A 22327-nucleotide genomic window follows, 5' to 3' on the forward strand; every position below is an offset into this window, starting at 1 on the left:
TTTTCTGGTGGCAGGGTCCACTTTTTCAGATACAGTTTTTACAGACTGCGTTGGGAGGAATAGTTTAGTGGTAGATTGCATACTTTGAATCTAAAGGGAAAGTTGAGATATGGGCACTTACAGATAAAATCTTAGGCACCATGGCTAGGAATGACCTCTAGCTGAGACCCACTGCTAATCAGAATATACAATTTAGGGCTATATCAGGGGTCCCCAATCTCGTTGATCCTGTGGGCGCTATTAGAATTCTGAGAACAGGGAATGGCGCCACCACAAAATGGTTGCAATGGAGGGCCAGGGCCAATCAGGAAATAGCTGCTATGGGATATATAGGATAATCGCAACATGTTGGGTAGTTGCAAGGCATGCATCATCCTACTATGAACTCAGTTGTTTCTGGGATTTGCTGCTCCAGTGAGATGGAGGAAAGCCAGGACTGGCCCTTTGCTTTGGGGATGAGATGTCCCGGGGAAGAAGCAAATGAGCACCAGGAAATTCACTGGCAGGCGCCGCAGGGCCCACAGGGGCCATGTTGTTGTTCACTGGCTAGATGAATCAAAGGTCGGACTAAGTATTAGGCAGCTTCATCTGTTTAAGGCAGTAATCCTATGCATGATTATACAGAAATAAGCCCCATTGAACCCAGTGGGACTTACCTCTGAGTAAATATGTGTATGGTTAGACCAAACGCCTCTGGAACTCACTGGCTACTGCGTTTCGAAAAACCTTTTAATCGAAATCAGCTTATAGATTACAGTTTTAACAAAGAACACCTCTCCATTCTTACCTGCCAAACAAGACAAAACCAGGTACACCACAGTACCTCCCACCCCATCCCTCCCACCAATTTCTCTCTCTTTCTTCTTTCTTTCTGGCTGAGGAGATATCATGAGAGAAAGAGAAGCTTGCTTTTGAGGCACAGAAAAGGATCCATTGAAAACGAAACTAAAAATTGCCTGCAAGACTAATCCACAATGCTCTTAGAAGCACAGTGCAATGAACTCCTTTTGAACAGTTTCTGAATTTTTATACAAAGTGCCTTTGGAGTCAGATATGATTACTAGTTACACTCTTCAATTTCACTCTGTACTGGTAACTAAAAAGACTAACAACTGTTTTCGAGGTTAAACGAAAATTGCACGCATTGTACTAAGCAATAAGGATGAGGTAATTTCTGAGACTTTAAAAGTTCGTTCTTTGTTGGAGTTTGTTTACGTCCAGTTCACGGGTTTTGTGGATTCTCGCATTTTACATAGTTTCAGATTCTTGGGTTTTACCTTGGTTGGGCTAAGCAATATTTTTACTATGAGGGAGATTCCTGGGGTTTACTGTAGTTCCCCCCCCCCCCAAGAGCAAACAATGGAGAACGGAGCCTTGACTACTTACCGTGAGGGCTCCTTCTCTTCTGAGGCGAAGGGCATCTTGGAGCTGTGGGTTGTTGTCCACGCCCTATCCAGGGAGGCAGGACTCAATCTGAATTCCTGTTGCCCCTAGCAGGACATCAGCCCCCTGGAGCTCAGTCACAGGCTTGCCTAGCTCTTAGACAGGAATAAACAAGGTATAACAGGACAAACTGTAACATCAACCAACCAAAACAGGAAGGAACTTTTCTATTACTTAACAGACAGGTATTGGGACCAAAACGCAAGTCTGAAACTGGCTGTTTGACGAAAGTTGAGACTGTGGACCACGTGGCCGCCCGGCAAATTTAGTCAACTGGAGATTGCTTGTCAAATGCCGCAGTTGTAGAGGCGCTGTGGAGCGAATGGGCCATAATGCCCCGTGGGACAGGAACCTTGGAAACTTTGTGTGCCTCTGCAATGGTGCTCTTTAGTGCATAACTAATGGAAGCTGCTGATATTCTGCTCCCCCTATTGGGGTTTGAAATGTTAATGAACAAAAAGTCCATTTTTCTGAGATCCGCTGTTCTATTGATGAAAATGCGTAATGCTCGACGCAAGTCCAGTGAGTGCCATGCTCGTTCCCTTGGGCAAGATGGCTTTGGGCAGAATGAAGGCAGGGAAGTGTCCTGGGCACGGTGAAAAGGAGAGTTAACTTTAGGAATGAAGGTGGGGTCCGGTCTTAGGACCACTTTGTCCTTGTGAAAAATACACAGGCCCTGTTGTATGGAAAGGGCCCTCAACTCTGAAACGCACCGTGCTGATGTTATGGCTACGAGAAAGAGTACCTTCATCCTAAGAATCTTCAATGGAACAGCACGAAGGGGCTTGAATGGAGCCTTAGTTAGAGCCTTGAGAATGAGGTTGAGGTTCCAGGTAGGAAACTGGTGAACAGTTGGGGGACGTGTTTGGGACACTCCCTTCAGAAAGGAGACGATATGCCGGTGTTTGGAAGTCGTCACCCCCTCCAACAGAGGTATAACCGTAGTGATGGCCACGACCTGACGTTGCAGTGTAGAGGCCGACAGGTTTAAACAAACTCCCTCCTGCAGAAACCCCAGTATGTTGCTGGCCCCTGGATGTAGGGGATCGAATTTCTTTCGACGTGCCCATCTTATGAATGTTTTCCATGATGCGGAGTATATGCGATGGGTCGCTGGTCTGCGTGCCTCCAGAATGGTAGCTACTACCTCTTTCGAGTACCCCAGTCTGACAAGGTTCAACTGTTCAAGTGCCAGACAGTCAAGCAGAACCAATGGGGGCCTGGGTGTACTAGAGGCCCCTGTTGAAGGATCCCCCGTTCTGACGGGATCCGCCAAGGTTCCTGAACTGCCAGTTGACACAGAGTGGCAAACCATGGCCTGCAGGGCCAAAAGGGGGCCACTAGCAGAACGTTGGCTTTTTCCACTTGAACTTTGCAAAGGACCTTGGGCAGAATTGGAAGGGGTGGGAAGGCGTATAAGAGTGTCCTCGGCCAGGGGTTGAGCAGGGCGTCGACTCTCTCCACCTCTGGGTGGAAGTATCTCGAGAAGAATCTTGGAAGTTTGGAATTGTCTGAAGAGGCAAATAAATCGACCTCTGAAAGACCAAATCTTAGAGTGATGAGATGAAAGGAGTCTTGATCTAAGGACCACTCCCCTTCGTCGATGTACCGTCGGCTCAACCAATCGGCTTCCACGTTGAAGGGTTCCCTTTATGTGTTCTGCCCGTAGCGATAGAACCCTGACCTGAGCCCATTTGAAGATATTGACTGATTCCTGATGCAGCACCGTCGACCTTGTGCCCCCGTTTGTTCAGGTGGGCCTTGGTAGTTGTGTTGTTCGTTCTGACTAGGATGTGATGATTGCGAAGGTCTGCCGAGAATCGCAGGAGTGCCAGTCTCACTGCCCGCAGCTCCAATAGGTTGATATGCATTGTCGACTCCTGTGGAGACCATTGACCCTGGGCTATCTGACCATTGACGGTAGCTCCCCAACCCTCCAGGCTGGCATCCATAAATATCTGTAGAGGGTCCTCGTGCAGCTACTGAGTAGACTTGCATAGATTGGACCTGGTCGCCCACCAGCGTAGGCTCTTTCGTACTGAGAGAGGTAGTGAGATAGCCTTGTCCCTCTTTTTTTCGATGTCCCTTTGATGAGGACGAAGGAGCCATTGCAATGGTCTGGAGTGGAACCTGGCCCAGGGTACCACCGCTATACAAGAAATCATAAGCCCTAGTAACTTTGCCAGGGACATTAGTCTAGCGAGCCTGGACCTGGCGGCGGATGAAGCCAGCAGAAGAATCTTCTCTACTTGCTCCTGGGACAGGGATATCAAATTTGTCCATGAATCTATTCGGACCCCCAGGTGTACCATGACCTGTGAAGGGTTGAGGGAACTTTTCTCAAAGTTCACTAAATACCCATGGGCCTGAAGGGTTTGAACCACTCTGGTGGTATGAGCCCGGGATTGTTCCCTGGATGGAGCGCAGATCAGGATGTCGTCCAGGTACTGGTGTACCTGGATGGATTCCTGTCTGAAGGTGGCTATAGCTGTCACCAGGATCTTTGTAAATACCCGAGGGGCAGAAACTAACCCAAATGGGAGGGCCCTGAACTGGTAGTGGTCGGTGCCATGTGTAAATCGAAGGAACCTCCTGTGAGAGGGGTGGATGAGCATGTGGTGGTAAGCCTCTGTCCGATCCACTGCCGTCATGAATGTATTTGGCTGGAGGGATTCGACTATAGAACTTAGCGTTTCCATCCAGAAGTGCTTGCACTTCATCCTCCTGTTTATATACTTTAGGTTGAGGATGGCCCTCCAGTCCCCGTTTTTCTTGGGGACAGTGAAGAAGATGGAGTATACTCCTAACCCTCTCTCTAAAGTGGGAACCTTCTCCACGGCCCTGATCAGCAACAAATGTTGAATGGCCTTGTTGGTTCTGTCCCTCTTGTCCTTTCTTAGGGGAATGGGGAAAGTAAGGAAACGGACCCAAGGTCGGGAAGAGAATTCCAGGAGGTACCCCTGTGAAATTATTTGAAAGATCCATGAATCCGTGGTGGATCTGGCCCATATGGGGCTAAAGGCCTGAAGTCTCCCCCCCACCCCCAGAAGGGTGGCATCACTGGGAGTTGTTGTTCTTGGGGAACTTGTCCCCTTTGTCAGGTCTGGACTGCCCCTGCCTCTGGAATTTCCCCCCTTTCTGAAAGGGCTTATTGGCATTCCAAGATCCTTTCCTATAGTCCGCCCAATACCTGGGTGAGACTTTGGATGAATGAAAGGAAGGGTAGGACGGAGCTCTATTCTCCTTCCGTAACTGCCTTGGAAGCAGGTGCTTTTTGTCCCTGGTTTCAATCAGTATCCCGTCCATCTTTTCCCCGAAGAGACGCCCCTCCTTAATGGGGTAGGACATGAGGATGGTTTTGGACCTAAAATCAGCGGGCCAGGCTCTGAGCCAGGGAGCCCTTCTAATGGAGGTAGAAGCTATGGACCAGGCCGCAAAAGACATCGTGTCCAGGGAGGCGTCTGTCATAAGGGTAATGGTGCTCAGCACTCTTTCCAGGCCTCCTATGACCCGGCAGTTATCTGCCAGCACCAACTGGATGAGCTTCTTGACTCACAAATAAGATGCCCTTGCGAAAATGGATGTGGTAGCGCTGGCCTGGATGGCCAAGGCCGAGGCTTCATGGGCCTTCCTTGCCGGATGGTCTGTTTTCCTGTCCAACTGGTCGCGGATGGAGCCTACCCCATCCTCAGGAATCAACCCGGGGGCTTGGATGTCTGCAACAGGGGCATCCACTAGGTGGACCTTCAGCATCTGCATAGCATGGGGTGCCAAACTGTAATGCTTCTTAACATGAGCTGGTACTTGTTTGTTGGATGACGGGCTGTCCCAGTCATCCGTGAGAGCCCTTATGAAAAACTCTGGGAAAGTACCAGGTTGCTCTGTGCCTTCTTCCTTGGAAAGCACTCTTTAACCCCCTGTTTGTACTTGGTTTTGGGCTCCTCTGAGGTTTGTTGTTCCTCATTCAAATCCAGGGCCAGCATAGCCTTTACTAACAGTCCCTGGAAGTCTTCCCCCGAAAACAGTCTAGGCTGCTGCTCGTCAGGTCGAGGAGTCTCGTCATCAGAATCAAACTCCCCTTCCTCGCGGCCTTCGCCTGCCGACTCCTGGTCAGAGGAGAGGGAGTCATGGTGGCTGGGGGAGACAGACTGAGCTAGAGAGGCTGTCTGTGCTTGAACCTTCATGGATGCCTTCGTGGGCCATGAACCTGAGGTCTCCCCCCTAGAAGGTCCCATTAAGTTAGCTGAACTTTCCTCCTCCCCTACAGTGTGGGACTGGGAGGTGGAGGTGGATGGAGACCCATTGGAAGGCGCCCATGGGAACTGAGGGAGGAGCATTTGAAATGCCTGGAACGCTTGCCACTGTCTTTGCAAGGCTAAACTGACTAAGTTGTTTGCCTGCTCGGCCGACAAAACCCGCCCCGCCGTCACCCCTGGTGCGGGGAAGGGGTTGGAAAGGAATTGGGTGGCCGCCACCTGTTCTATAGAAATGAATCGGCCCCCTTTAGGATCTAACGAGAGGGAAGTAAAAGTAGGCGCGAACGGCCCCATTGCCGGTTCCAAAGGGGAAGGGGGAACATTACCACCTCCCGTCGGGATTGCCTCCATTGCCATGGGATCCGGAGTCGCAGGCAAGGCTGTACTGGATAGCTGGACTTGCGAATAGGCAGCAGGTCCCTTCCCGCTGACTTTCGCTGTGAAGTCGAGTTTGCTGCTGCGATGCTTTCTCCGTTTGGGGCCAGAATGACTCAGTGCAGCTTTTTGCGCCTTTTTTATTTTTGGCTGTGTGGCCGCTTCCCGGGCGCCCCGCTGCTCTCCGCTCTCTTCTTCTGCCACCAATGGTCCACATTCACGGCCAGTGGGTGGACCGTCGTCCTCCTGGGCAAATTGGACCAGCCCCATTCTGTAGTCTTCCTCAGAGAGAAGAGGAATCCCCCGCCATCCCCCCGACTCTTCTCCCCGATCCCGACGGGGACTTGAGGGGAAGGGATAGACACGGGGATGGTTGGGAAGGGAAGGAACGAGAGGAGGACTGAGGAAAAAACAAAGGGAAAAAACGAACAAATCTCTATCCTAAACCCTAAATACGCAGAGCTGTGAAATTCACTGCTCTCCCCTCTAGGCAGGACTAAAAGACTGAGCTCCAGGGGTCTGATGTCCCGCTAGGAGCAACAGGAATTCAGACTGAGTCCTTCCTCCCCGGATAGGGTGTGGACAACAACCACAGCTCCAAGATGCCCTTGCCTCAGAGGAAAATGGCTCGGGGCACCTTGGTCCAACTGGCTTGAAATTTAGGGATTATTTAAAGGACATGCACCAGCAGCTCCCCTGCAATTTTGGTGCCAGTGCCTTTAAACACACATACCCCAGCCCCTCGAAAAGTTTCCACATAGGGAATAATGGAGCTGAAAAATATTGGAAACTAAAAAAAAAAATACCAGATCCAAATACCATACCGGTATTTGGAACCTGGGAAGCTGGGAATATCAATATTTTTTTTGCTCCGATATATCCAGATCCTAAAAGTACAATTTTTGTTTCTCCCCCACCCCCAGTGTGCATGCACACACACAAACTAGCTCAGAAGATACTTGAGTTATAAATAGTTGTGTAATATGATTCAGCATTGGCTTCTCAGAAGTTATGGCAAACCTGTCGTCAGATTCTACATAACTGGTGAAAGACATCCTGCTAATTCTGAATTATCTCTTGTGACCTGTGAGGGGAAAAAAGGTCAGACAAATAGTGACCTTGTAAAAGGAAGTTTGTGGCTTCATGTTTAAAAGGAAGCCAGCGTAACACAAGAATAATCGTTTGATGACGTTATGAGGCAAATGTCAGAGGAACAGCTATGGGTCAATCTTTGTGATAAAATACATTTTGCCATAACAAATAAGGATGCAACAAACAGCCTCTGGGTCAGCTTTTTTTCTAGACTGAAGGCAGAGAAACACAGACCCTCCTGCTCTTCCCCACACTCCCTAAGGTATTCCCAGCCCCCAAAGTGCTTTCTGCTTTGGAAGGTTGGCCAGAGCCAGAATTCGCTCCTCTTTCTCCACCGTCCCCACTTTCTCCCAAACAGGAAGGCATCAAGCTGGAAGACTTTCATGCACTGAAGAGACTGTCAGTCTGTACAATTTATTCTTGGAAGTGGCTGGTAGCTGATTATAAAGCTTCCAGCAGGGGCCCAAGCCGCTGCTTTACTTCTATCAGTCTTGTCTTCACAAACCTGCTTAGCTGATATCCTACCTGCAACCCTGTTATTCTTTAATTTCTCTCTCTCACTTAGACACCTTCACACTCACTCTTTTAGAGAGAAAGAGGTATGTGAGACTTAAAAAAAAAAAAGCCTGAACAGAAATTGAGAAATATTAAGACTGTTTTGCCTACCTCTCAATTTACCATCATAGGGAGTGCATTTTACATCTAGGATGAATTGGATATACTTATCACTCATTTTATGTCCCTTTGCTCAGTAGTTTTTAATCAACTTTTGCTGAATGACATACTTTTCCTTTTTGTAACCAATTAACGAATATAAAAGTAAAGCTTTTTCTTTACTTTTTTCTGAAATGGGTGTAAGGGTTGTCTGTCTATATTCCATAAAAGCCTAACTTGGTGCACACATACCATAATACAAACAGAAGGCAGGGAATTTCCTGCCTAGATCAGAGTTATTCTAATAAGTCTGATTTCCACAGCCTTTCCTGACATCAATTGTGGTTTAGAGTAGGAAGGTGATGTTTAATTTGAAGAAAAATCTCTGAAGAGACAGAAACAGAGCGTCTCAGTTTCAGGTTACTAGTGTAACATCAATACAAATTAGTAGTGTGCCTGAGAAAATAAGCTTTCAGGCAAGTGCGGAAGGCCCTTAAGGGCTGGCACTTCTATTATCAACCCTGGTGAGTTCCAGCAATTGTACGGACATGTAGCTAATAGCAACAAGAGCTGTACTGAGTTAAGTAAATGGGGAAGCTTCGAGTGAGATGTGGTGAGAAGTAATAACTGGGTTCCAAAGGTAAGTCTTCAACAAGACCTTGTGTGCTTGCCAGTTAAGCCCCAGGAATGCCCTCCCAAATTCCAGGCCCTTCTTCCCAAGCCTAGCCAGACACAGCCAACATCTGGACAATCCAGATTATAGGACAGCATTTACCTTGTTGCATTATAATGCACTCCCCTCAGCTATTCCAGAGGGTAGGTACAAAAGGATTCCACTCGAGGATTGTGAATATTTATGTAAAGAGGGGCACACTGAATCTTTAGAACATGTTGTTTTTGACGGTAACATCTACAAATGTATTCAGGATGCTTTGATTGTTCCTATGAGGAAGGGCTCTCCAGGGAAGAATAGAACGTTTTATCTTTATACTGTGCTATCAGATAAGAATCAGGAGATAACTTTTAAGGTGGCAAAATCTGGCTGGCTGGTCTTAAAGCTCAGGAAATCTTGGGCTGCACTGGTACAGGAAGGGATCATAAGCAGTTATTATTATATATCTTCTTTTACCCGTTTTCATTTGTTTTAGTATTATTTTATCTTATATTTTAGTGGTGACGAATGATTATCCATCATACGGAGTCTGATTAATTATATGATACTTATATTTATAACCTATGTTACACTTTTAATTCTATGTATATAACAGCATTCTGCTCTTTGGCCATGATAAAGATTTACTTACTTACACAGCCAACGTAACAGGTCTCTAACTGGAGCTTCAGTCTCACTGCAGAAGGCCAACTCCTCTGCTTCATCTTCCACAAGCTCCACAGGTGTCCTTGCAGCCCTCAAAGGCCCTGTCTCTCCTGCAGTTTTCCCCTCAGACCTCTCCTCTGTCCTTTCCCTGATAGGGTTCCCAGGCATGGCCTTGCAGCTGGGGGGAAGTGGGTACTTACTGCCAGGGGAGCTACCTTCATCGTCACACGATGACATCACTGCCAGTGCAACCTGGAAGTGCCACTGCTGCATCAGGGCAAGGCTCTAGCACTTGCCCCATAACTCCATAGGTTCCGGGTGAGTACTAGAGCTTCACTCTGCAGGCACTGTGGCACTTGCCAATGAATTTCCTGTTGCAATGCCAGTGCTTCCAGGTCATACCAGAAATGACAACAAAGATCACCACCCCTGCCGTTTTGCTGGCTTGCTTTCACCCGCTAACCAGATGAGTGTTGGCGGGCATCGGCAATAATTAGGTGGAGTTGCCCACCATTACCGGGCGCCTGCTAAGCCTATTTCTCTCACTTTATCTCTGCCCTCCCTCCTCAGGAAAAAAGCAACTGTTACTTAGGTAAGGGCTGTTGGGGAACGTAGTCCCTCAGTAATTCCATTACACCAGACGTTACATTGGTTTTTGTTTCTATTGTTTTTAATGGGAACGCATTTCCAGCGGTAACTTATTTTTTTTGATCCAGTTTGGATGATCTGTTTTAGGGATCATACCGCATGATAAATATATAATTATCTGCTAAATGTCAGAGAGATGGTAGAAAGTGTCCTAGTTTTTTAGGCAATTAAAATAAAAGTTTGAGGATTTAAACAAAATCAGATCATGTAACATCTTGAAAACTTTACAATGAAATGCGGCCAGATATGTAAACCCCCAGGGGGATTTTCATATAAATTGGAAGCAATCAATTAAGACATTAAATGAAAAATAATCAATAATGCAAAACCAAATCAATTAAGACATTAAAGGAAATAATAATCAATCATCAGAAAGTAAGAAATCCATCATAAGAAAGCACTTCATTAGTCATCAGAGTAAAGCAGATCTGTATTTCAACTATGTAAGGCCAGAAGGAAGGGAGACAGAGTCAGGAGAGATCAAGAGGGATGAAAGTGACATCCAGAAAGCAGTCATTTAATCAATACAGCCTCAATAAGATTTCTGGCATACAGATTCTCTTAAATTGCCTATAAAACTGGGACCATTTCTCCTCTGTTCCTGAAATTTGGCATACAAGGTCCCTTTTGTAAAGAGTACAATCCCCCAAAAATTATCCGAAGTGGATAGGAAACAAAGAGGTTACAGTCATAAGTTGTTTTTGAGTTTATCTGCTCAAAAAACTGCCTACAAAACTTCAGTCTTAAACTTGGTGGGTGTAATCCTTTCTGGGAGTGGTACAACTCTTTCAATTTTGATCCAAACTGGATGTGGAAAATTATGGTACAAGTGTATTTTCCATACAAAACCAACAGAAACAAACAAAAAAGCAAAACAAATGCAAAACCAAAAAAGAAAAGAAGAACTAATATGGAAACAAAAATTCATTTGTGTACCTCTAACTGGGACCGGTGAAACTGAACCTATAAAATGTGTAAATGGCGGGGAGGAGGTTTCAAGCTCAACACAGAGAGGGCAGGTGTGGATGCTGAACTCTTAGCCCAACTCATGTTTTCTACCCAAAATGCCTTCTCCCCAGCCATTTTTCTGGTAGTGAGTATGACGTTCCCCCCAAATTAACCCTTGCCAGGAAAAATGGTTGGAGAAAAGTTATTTCAGGGGGGAAAGACAAGTGGGACATGGGCTAAGTACCCTTTTCTGCTTACCTTCTGTAGTTTAAATCATAACCCAAATCTCTGTTTATGGGTGACATTCATAGCGCTGCTGCTGATTTGTCCATTTTGGCCTTGAGCATTGGCTCAACAAACAGGGAGAGACTGAAAGTCACAAAGATTAATCTTCAGGAAAGAAGTGTCATGTGAATTTTGCCACCTCTCATATGTCAAGGGCACACTTGTCACTTTTCTTCGGCCGAAAAAAGGCCATTTTTATTATATTATGATCTCCTCTGTTTGGTTCCTCATTGCTAAAACGGTTAAGTTTTTTCCAGGACAGATCTCATGCCTCCCCTCAACAAAGCACTTAAAGGAACTGTATGAATAGTAAGTAATCCTAACGACCCTCAATCTAGAGTCCAAGAGAAATTATTCCTTTCCCAGTCTGTCAAATGCTTCGAAGATAGTGGGCGCTTAATAAATAATTGAAGAAAAGAAGCTCACCTTCACATATTTCATGGATCATATTTCACTAAAGATTCAAAGACGACACAAGGGGAAATAATTGTCTCAGTTAAAGATCTGGGATGTCACCGAGACAATTCAGGTTTTCAGACTTTCTCTGCTAGGGCAGCAGCGTATCAGTGAGCTCAGGCTTGTCTTGGAATGTTTACACTATTATGTTGCCATGACATTCCAGCGAAGATTCCATCTTCGGAACTTGCAGGACAATGGAGGGCAATAACTTTAGGTCCACTTTTAAGCCTCAGGAACCTTTTCAAACTGACATTTGTTGCTCATCATTGGACAGTCATGAAAGGAGTGCCCCCAAACAAATAGGGCGGCAGGGTTTTTCATTGCTTTTGCAGAATGACCACTAAATGCAGTCATTTATTTATTTGTTTATTTAAATGTCTAGCCCGACCTCCCCAACCAGGGCCAGGTCATGTTATTTTCAGATAATAATGGCTCGATAATATTCTAAAAACAAAGCATTTATTCTACAGAACAAATGCTTTGACTCACAATCAAATTTACATGGATATAATTGATGACTGTTCATCCACTAAGCTTCCTTCAAATGGAAAGCAGCCTCATTCTCTCTAAACCTGGAACAGAACTTGCATCATTATTTGAAAGTCAACACAAAGCCAGAGCAGAACCAACAAAATCCAGGTTGCCAGATGATAAATATTTTTCCCCCAAAATGGATGCACTGGTCCCTCCCAGAATTAATCAGAAATATATAACGCAAATATTTGAGAGAGTATGGAAGGGAATTTGTAGGCGCTGGGTGACAGCTTTCATTCCCCATTCTGGATCTTCACAAAAAATGAAGACATCCCATGCCTGTCTGTGGAAGACAGCCTACCCATCCCATGCCCAGACCAATCCTCCTCTGTGTGATCCCTGTCAGCCATTTAAGCCAGACTTCTCCAAACCCTCTCCTGCTCATTCTCTGCTGGAGTTGAAGAATATGCACTGCTCGCCTTCAGGCCAGGGATCATCAGGATACTGGCATTAAACCAGTGGTGCAGGAAGTCTGATCACAGTCAATGAGGCACTTTGCGCTTACCTGGCAAGTCCCCACAACTAGTCTCTGTTGTAAGGTAGCTGGGAACTTCGGTGGGTGGCAAGAGGCTCTGACTGACAGGAAGGGGTATTTGACCAAACTGAATACGTGGACAGGAAGGGCAACCATAAAGCCAGCAGGCTAAAAAGAGATAGTCATGGGTCAGTCTGCTGAGGCTTCCTCAGGTCCTCAGAGGACCTCGAAGCAGAGGAAGGCAGTGGAACAGAGCAGCCACAGCAGGCTGAGCAGCCGCAGGCAGAAAGGGCTACCCCATACCTACAGGCGCCCAGCACAGGACTTACCTGTGCCAGAAGCTCAGCCTCAGGCAGTACTGCCAGAAAGCCCTCCAGAGGCGCTGCAGCAGAGGTGCAAAATACTCAGAGCACAGCTACACGATAGGAGAAGTGCCAGACTACAAGCTCAGTGAAGGACACTCCCAGATGACTGTAATGAGGCTAATGAGCTTCACCAAGCAGAGAATGATGAGTCAGGGTAAAGTGCAGCAGCTGATCCACTTCAGGGATTAAGCAGGCCACTGTGGCTGACTCATTGTGGGAATAACTTGTGGTCACCGCTTGTGTTGACTGTGACTGCGTCTGAAACTGACTGACCCTGGACTGGGCCTTGAACCCTTGTTTGGATTATGCTTTTGGTACTTCTGTTTGAAATCTGAACATAGAGACAACCAGACATTTGACTTGGACTGCTCCTGACCATGCCTCTGACCCTCAGAACTGCTACTATACAGGACAGAGATTTTATGTGGCATAGAAAATGGGTTGATCTGGATGTAAATAAAGCAGTGCAGAGCTGGAGATAAGGCTGAGATCTTCAGTGAGACACATAGCTACACAGAAACATGGTCAAGACTTCTGGGGGGTGATCCTTGAATAGATATAGGAGGCCAAATCATGCCCCCAAGCCTTTTAAAACAGTGTCTAAGAACCTTGAGCTGGCTACCTGAAACTGACTTCTGTCGGGATTGAACTCAGGTCATGAGCAGAGCTTTTGACTGCAGTACTGCAGCTTACCATTCTGCACCATGGGGCTCCTATGAATCATGCCTTACATATGCATTAATGAAAAAGAATACTGTAAAATAATTGGAGCCATGTGGTGGAAAAAGAAAACAGAAGAAAGGTGATCTGCAGTGCTTTATTTTTAAAATGAGAGATCATGCCTAGGTGGGGGTTGCAATCTTCCTCCTCAATCTCAGTCTGGAAGTAGAGACAGGATTAGTTGTGGACAGGTCACATTTTTGTCACGTGTGCTCATATTGCATTAATTTCCCCCCTTTTCTACACATGTTTTGCTCCCTCTAGTGGTTGCTTCGATATTTCATCGCTGTATCTCCAGCTTATTTACAAGCACTTTGTGCTAGATGAAATATTGAAGCGACCATTAGAGGGAACAAAACACGTGCGGAAAAGGGGGGGAAACACAACACAGTACGGACACACACGCGAGGAAATAACACGTGTGGAAAAGCCCCTAGTGATGAGGGAAGAGCAACCTTCACCTACTCAGAAATACTCTGTACTTTTATTTCTTAACTAGTAACAAAGCGAGAGATGATGTAGTGCGAGTTGTGGAAAAGGGAACTCTCCAGATTTCAGCTCAATTAGGAACTCATTGTTGGCCTTTAGCAAACAACCTGAGGGCCCCTCCCCACTCCATCTACAATATTCAATTAATACTGTGATGAAACAATTACCGAGATACTTTGAATATTGCCAAAGTGTTATGTAAATAGTGAATGTTGCTGTTGCTTCATAAATTCCAGGACTAAATTCTAGCAGTGAAAAAAGTTCTGAGTTAAATCTTCACACGGCTAGAGAAATCCTTCTCATGTTACAGGAAATAAAGCAGCCTGAAATGAGCTCTGCATATTAACAAACTCATCATATAAAGAAAGCAGAGGCATGTTTTCTCCAAGGAAGATGTGTAGTAGATGAGTTTGTTTCTGTTCTAAAGAACATCATGAGATCTGTTAATGGGGCTTGTGCAACCTGGAGCAATAGCCGACTGCCTGCAGAGATGATTATAGGATCCACTGTGAAGCAGACGAATGAGCTCTGTTCAGCTACCAAAAAGCCAAGAGTTGTAAATCTCTTATTATAAGCACCATTAGAGGACAAGCTCTTATCAGGGAGCTACCCAAAATGTTATTGGTCTAGGTCCCATTTCTAGAAGGCCCTGGGCAGAAAGAAGTATCTGGTCTTAATCTACAAAACCATTATCCTTCATGCCTATTTAGTAAGACGAAAAGCACTCTTTACAAAAAGCACCAGCAATATGTCTGTCTACTCAGAACATCTGAACAAGGTAGCAACTCATTTTTCTATCGCTGTACATGTAGGTGTTTTTTTTAATGTGCTTTGCTTAATTCTCACTCATTTTCAAACGTACATTCCTAGTTAATTTTTTTTAAAAGTGACTGATTTCAGTCTAAATACAGGGAATAAAATTATTTCAGATAATTAATTAATTCCTATAATTAATAGGCCCTAAGAATAGCAATACTCTGCGAAAGAGCACAAAAGGTGGCATAGATCCACTGATGCTCTAGAAAGTAACAATGTGTTGTAAATATACAGTAAGGTTGAAACAGGAGTTTGTGCCAATACAGGGGGATGGAACTGTTGGTTATTTAATCTGAGGGCCATGTCATTAATATAGAGCAGGGAGGTTGAACTCATTTGTTAAGAGGGCCGGATATGACATAGATGTCTCTTGGTTGGGCTGGACCATGCCTTGCCAGCCCAGATCAACAGTGGGGGGTTTGCTGCCTTGGCGGGCTCGCGGAGAGGATAAGAGCTCTCAAGGGGCTAGATCCGGCCACCAGGCCATATGTTTGACACCCCTGATATAAAGGTTAAAACAGAATGGGAGCCAGCAAACACCCCGTCTTACTCCCTTGATGCAAATATATACAACTGTAGTTCAAAGGTCGGCTATGAGCCCCGTGGCACAGAGTGGTAAGCTGCAGTACTGCAGTCAAAAGCTCTGCTCACGACCTGAGTTCGATCCCGACGGAAGTCGGTTCCAGGTAGCCGGCTCAAGGTTGACAGCCTTCCATCCTTCCGAGGTCAGTGAAATGAGGACCCAGCTTGCTGGGGATAAAGGGAAGATGACTGGGGAAGGCACTGGCAAACTACCCCGCAAACAAAGTCTGCCTTGGAAACATCGGGATTTGACGTCACCCCATGGGTCAGGAATGACCCGGTGCTTGCACAGGGGACCTTTACCTTTTACCTTTTTAGTCCAAAGGTCATTTGTTACCTCAAGGAAAGAGATTGAGAACAGTGCTTCAAGTGGGGAGAAGAGAAAGTATTTAACTATTGCCACATCAGCTTATTTACTTGCTGTGAATTGCCCCAACCAGTTCAGAGTCACATCTGAAAAGCCACTTGAAGGCTTGAGAATTTGAGTAAGGAAATGCTGAGAGGAAAGGGTCAAGAGCCTGTTTCACCTGGTGTTTTTAAAATCATGCCCTCCTGAAGCACATTTTCAAGCTTTAAAAGGGGAGAAGGGCTTATATAGACACTTCAGTTGATTTACATGCAATAGGTAGTACACAAAAAGAACACCACAGTGAAGTGGTTCTACTATCTGCTACTATCCACCCGCGTACTACAGCAGCTCTGAAGTGCAACCATATACTGTACTTGACAAGAAATTAAAGGACCGAAGGTTTTGCATAGGAAAATTTAAAAGCAAAGTCATTGAAAAAGATTCCTGGCTACTATTTGGTTCCTATACTACCATAACAAATTCTCATTCGCATTTGGGAATTAAAAACACAGTTATGATACAGATTTCAGGAAATACCAAAACCAATTCCAGACATACTGCCTGTATGATACGTTTGTGCAGGTTTGAAAGATTACCCCCCTTGGAAGACATATGTGTGAACTTAGTTACACAGTTTTCAAAACTTACTCAAGGTGTAATACCTTCCTCAATCTCCACTGAGCACAAATGCAAGCCCTGTGCAAGCTTTCTCTCTGCACATTCACTCACCACACAGCGCGGAAAAGCAGGCATAAGTGTGCTGCCCCCTCCCCACACACACACTCACTGAGTGGGACCGCCTCTCACATGGCACCACCTCTCCTGGTATGCCCCCCAAAGAGCTTTACGCTCTACTAATCGTAATCTAAGAGCCCCATGGTGCAGACTGGTAAACTGCAGAACTGCAGCCCAAGCTCTGCTCACAACCTGAGTTCAATCCCGATGGAAGTCGGTTCCAGGTAGCCGGCTCGAGGTTGACTCAGCCTTCCATCCTTCCGAGGTCGGTAAAATGAGTACCCAGATTGCTGGGGGTAAAGGGAAGGTGACTGGGGAAGGCACTGGCAAACCACCCCGCAAACAAAGTCTGCCTTGGAAACGTCGAGATGTGACGTCACCCCATGGGTCAGGAATGACCCGGTGCTTGCACAGGGAACTACCTTTACCTTTACTCCTTAAGGAGTTCCGAAGGGCCTGTAAAACGGAACGGTTCCGCCAGGCCTATAATTGAGGGCAGCCGCAAGTGGATCCAGCGTTACTGACCTCCCCATCCTCTTCCCCCCACACATACATACTCTTGACATCTGTGGGGGGGTTGACATGCTGTAACCCAGTTAAATGGAGGCAACTGGGTAAATTTATGGCCACCTGTTTTACAGTTTTATTATGATGATGTTTGACTGATATTACTGCTGTTTTGATGGTTTTATGTGTTTTAAAGGTTGTTACCCGCCCTGAGCCTGGCTTGCTGGGAATGAGGGCGGGCTACAAATTTGAAACATAAGTAAATAAATGTTGCGGAGGAAATGCCTGCACGGGTGCACACCACCTCCCTGTGATCAGCAGTGTTCCAAAACAACCGTCTCTGATTGCAGGAAGAGGGGCTAGGGCTAGTCTTTCTCATCTTGTGGGCTCTCAGCCCGATTTGAATTGAGGAGCTGCAGGGCAGAATTCAAGTCTAGGTAGTCACGTCTTTTGAAGAACTGAGCACATGACAGGTCACCCCTTTATTTACACGGTTCCTTTGCAGGCATGTTTTGCTTTCAACGGGCAATGTGCAATTATGGACTGGTTTTATTTTGGAGATCATCTCTCTCCCCTCCACCCCCCCCCCCCACATTTCACTGCAACAGGTTTGGAAGCACAGATGATCTCCAAGATTAAACAAAGCACAATAGTGTAAAAGTAAAGTAGAATGTAAGCAGATTTTGTCCTTATCTGCAGTTTCAACAAAAGATAACTGGTAATTGCTTTTTTTATCACTTGAGCTTTACATTTGAAAGTAGAGAGTACAGCAAAGCTTGATATCAGCTTAAATACTAAGGCCCCCAGATCCTTAACTTTCGATTCTGGTAAAGAGACCAAATAATCAACCAAGCTTAATTTAAAAAATCGGTTGATGAATTTCAAAAGCAGCAGCAAAGGATAATGTTTCAATCTCCAGAAAGCATAGAATCATAGAATCTTATCCGGCTTAGGATCTGCAACAGAAAGTTCTAAATTGTTAGTCATACTGCCCATATATACTGGACAGCTAGGCAACAATGCTAGCATTTCCCTGTAGCCAAAAAAAAGCCCAAAACTGTTGCTTAGCAACGAATAAAACCCTCATGATTGTATATGCTTCACACAAAGTAAGGAACTCAGAACCTACAAACACTGCATTCAAATGTAAAGAAGTAAAAGACTAATGCAGAGAGAAAAAATATTTTATCCATTTGTCTTCTTGCAGATTTACGTTGTGCATAACATGCTGATGTGATGATGAAGAAGAAGAGTTGGTTTTTATATGCCAACTTTCTCTCCCACTTAAGAGAGAATCAAACCGGCTTACAATCACCTTCCCTTCCCCTCCCCATAACGGACACCCTGTGAGGTAGCCTGAGAGAGTGTGACTAGCCCAAGGTCACCCAGCTGGCTTCATGTGCAGGAGTGGGGAAACAAATCCAGTTCACCAGATTAGCGTCCACAGCTCATGTGGAGGAGTGGGGAATCAAACCTGGTTCTCCAGATCAGAGTCCACCGCTCCAAACCATTGCTCTTAACCACTATACCACGCTGAGGGATTGATTACATAGTATATGACATTCAGCTCCCAGGTTTGGTTTCAATTGAGAATTAGGCGGCAAAACCACGGGTAAGATGTACATGCGGCTTCTTTGTTTTGAATGGAACTATGACAAAACTAGGACGGTGGCAATTTCTCTCCAGCTGGCTGCAGAAGCAGGGCTGCCATCCCCCTGGTGGGGCAGGGGATTGATCCTCGTTGCCAATGGGGGCTCCCCATTGCTGCTCAGTGGGCCAGTGGGGGAAAGATGGTTGGGAAAGTTTTGCCCAAATGCTAGAGCATCCCCAGTGACCCCAGCAACATCCTGATGTCACTTCCGAGAACAAAGGGAGTAAAGGCAGCATATCGCCAGTGATGTCATTATGTCGCTGGTGGCCCCCCGCCCTACCTGTAAAGTCCTCTCGCCAGCTGACAAGCTGTTCCTGGCAACCTTACGTGGAAGAAGTAGCTCTCTCTGTAGCTCTCTCTGTCAGTTCAGTCCTATGTCTCAGAAACATCCATCAAGTTCAGCAGGACTTATTTCCTGATAAATATGCTTAGGGTGGCAACCTTAATCAAAGAGTGTCAAGGTGCAAATGTCAAGGGGACACTTGCTTTGTATATGCTGGGAAAAACAGTCTGTGTGCTTCCGCCTTGCTTTTCTTTTCAGACTACTACTGTAACGCTACTCTTTTCAGACATATACTCGCAGTACGCCCACGGCATTTGGGCCTAAGCCGAAAAGTTGTTGTTGAACCTAGAGGCTCAAGAAAATATATCACCAAGGCCTATGGGTTTGTCACTTCTACAACAATTCACAATACAAAGTGAAGTCACTCGTATCCACAAACACTTCAAGCATTTCCCTCAACAAAAAGTATCTTTTTTAAAAAAAGAGGACTAATTGAAAGATATCTGGGGGGAGGGATCATTCCCCCTCAAGGCAAACTGGCAAAAAACATACTGACAAAATATGTATTTAAAAATCCTTATGAGGCAACAGAGAGTATTTGAAACGCTGATCAAGAATGTATAGCAAATACATCGTCTAGCTATGGCTGAGCAAAGTAGTAACTACCATAACAGCCAGTGAAGCTGTGTTAATAAGCCAATAGTGCCTTAAGGCAGCTGCATATTGGTTTTTGACCCATTTCTGCATAGACTCACAGAGCCTTGGGCTGGAACAACTTTATTAATCACTTGACACTTCTAGAGTTTTGGGAGGAGGTAGAGTCACTTGCTGAGGTGCAAAGGTTCTTTCCTAACTAAAACTGGGTGGAATTAAATACAGAACAGCACATTTCAAAATAATGATGCTTGGGTTCCATTTTATGGATAAATGCCTCCAAGTATATAAACATGACAACTTTTGAATCTGCTGTGCTATATACAGAACTATATCCAATTGCGATTCAGTTCACAGGGATTTTCCATATCAGGATATGAGCGTCTGATGTGTTATGAAATACATGAAGAAGTTCAGGTAATTTCCTAGGCTTGAAGCAAGTGGTATTGATATAGCTTGGACAGTTACCTAAGTACCATAATGGTTTCTATGTGTTCTTTATAGTGTACAAATAGGGGACGTGCAAGGACTTGTGGGGTGCATTTCATTCCACCTCCCACACTATTTCCTCTTTCCCTTCCTTGTAAGACCCCATAGCTTCTCCCCTTTTCCTGCTTCCTTCTCTCCTTCCCACAAAACAGCCAACCTTTATTTGTCCCTCTGTCTTCAGCTTCCCCTCCCCCTGGCAACCTCTACCTAGGAAAACTAATGCACAGATGTGTGGTCCAACTGCTTCGGCGGGGAGGGAGGGCTATAAATCACAAAATAAATAGGTAAATAAATAAAATGGTAGGGAACCCTCAAGGACATGCGGGGGAGTACATCACTTTCCCCTCTATCCCCTCCCCACATTATTTCTTCTTTTCCTCCTCCTGGGAACCCCCATATCCTCTCCCCTTTCCCTGCCTCATTCTCTCATCAGCCATTCACCAACCTATATTTTATCTGCCTCCCATCTTCAGCTATATTTATTATTTATTTACTTCATTCATACTCCACCTTTCTCAGCAGTGGAGACCAAAGCAGCTTAGATCATTCTCCTCTCCTCCTTTTTATCCTTACAACAACCCTGTGAGGTATGTAAATCTGAAAGTATGTAACTGGCCCAACGTCACCTAGTGAGCTTCCATGGCAGACTGGTGATTTAAACCCAGGTCTCCCAGACCCTACTCTGAAGCTCTAGCTTCTACACTGTGCCGGCTTTCATAGGGCGACTGCTTTAGAACAGCAGCAAGAAGCCAGGCCTAGGAGAGTCATACATTTGGGCAGTATCAAGTCACTCAATGGTTGCTGGCAGGCCTGGCCCCGATGAGTCCTCCCTCAAAAACTAAAACAGCCCTGGAAAACACCCTTCCCCAGTCTTAGAGTTTAGTGTCCACAGAGGGTGGCCAATGTCGTTATTAGATATATAGATGATGATGTTGCACTCCGTGTTTAAGGTGTGCATTGGGCAGGGAGCAGGAGCCCCGTGGCACAGAGTGGTAAGCGGCAGTACTGCAGTCAAAAGCTCTGCTCATGACCTGAGTTCGATCCCGACGGAAGTCGGTTTCAGGTAGCCGGCTCAAGGTTGACTCAGCCTTCCATCCTTCCGAGGTCGGTAAAATGAGTACCCAGCTTGCTGGGGGTAAAGGGGGGATGACTGGGGAAGACACTGGCAAACCACCCAGTAAACAAAAGTCTGCCTAGTAAACGTTGGGATGTGACATCACCCCATGGGTCAGGAATGACCCAGTGCTTGCACAGGGGACCTTTACCTCTACCTTGGGCAGGGAGTACAAATCCAGAGCTCTAGTGCAATGATCCCCAACGAGATGCATATAGGAGCAACAGGAGCAACGGGACCCATCAATGTGTTTCCTGGTGCCCACTGGGTTTTTCAGTTTTGGGGTAAAATCCAAAGGGACTTGCATGGACACACAAAAACAACAGGGAACTATGGATTGTTCCCAACCACCTGATTGACTAGCAGAGCTCTGATGTTTAGCTGAGAACCTCCCAACATTTTAGGGATCCCTCCCCCCAACACTTTGCGATTGGCTACCATGGAGGTGAAGTCATTTTGTGAAAGTGCTCACTACAACCTCAACAAGGTTGAGGACTTGTGTGAGGTAGCGATGCAGGTCATTTAAGATCAAATGATTTGAACAGTTAGACATGGATAGGGTTGCCAGGTCCCTCTTCGCCACCGGCAGGAGGTTTTGGGGCAGAGGCTGAGGAGGGCAGGGTTTGGGAAGGGGAGGGGCTTCAATGCCATAGAGTCCAATTGCCAAAGTGGCCTTTTTCTCCAGGGGAACTGATCTCTATCGGCTGGAGATCAGTTGTAATAGCAGGAGATTGCCAGCTAGTACCTGGAGTTTGGCAACCCTAGACATGGACCAGAACCAGCTCTTTAAAGCCTTGACTGGCTCTGGTCCATGTATTCTGTCCCTTGACTACAACTGCGGTATGAAATTCAAAGCAAATTAAAAGCTAACAGACTCTGCCTAGCTCTACCTACTGACCTGCTCAGGGGGCAAGTATTTTGGAAATCAGTCATGAAAGGCCTTGATGTAGGTGTGGGAACTGATAATTCAGTTGGTTTCCCTGCAAAAAAGCTGCATCAAGATTCAGAGCCTGCTAAATACCACTGATCTTGACAGTGTTAAGGGGCAGACATTATCCTACAAGAAACGCATATTATTACCTTATG

The 22327-nt window shown here is 45.8% G+C and overlaps 1 protein-coding gene across 1 annotated transcript in view; it reads right to left on the bottom strand.

Annotated features, from left to right (window-relative positions):
* Nucleotides 1-22327, bottom strand: part of C5H10orf90 (chromosome 5 C10orf90 homolog) — a 130505-nt gene that overhangs the window by 82130 nt on the left and 26048 nt on the right. The window lies entirely within an intron of this gene.

Source organism: Euleptes europaea, chromosome 5, assembly GCF_029931775.1.
Source record: "Euleptes europaea isolate rEulEur1 chromosome 5, rEulEur1.hap1, whole genome shotgun sequence".
Lineage (NCBI taxonomy): Eukaryota > Metazoa > Chordata > Lepidosauria > Squamata > Sphaerodactylidae > Euleptes > Euleptes europaea.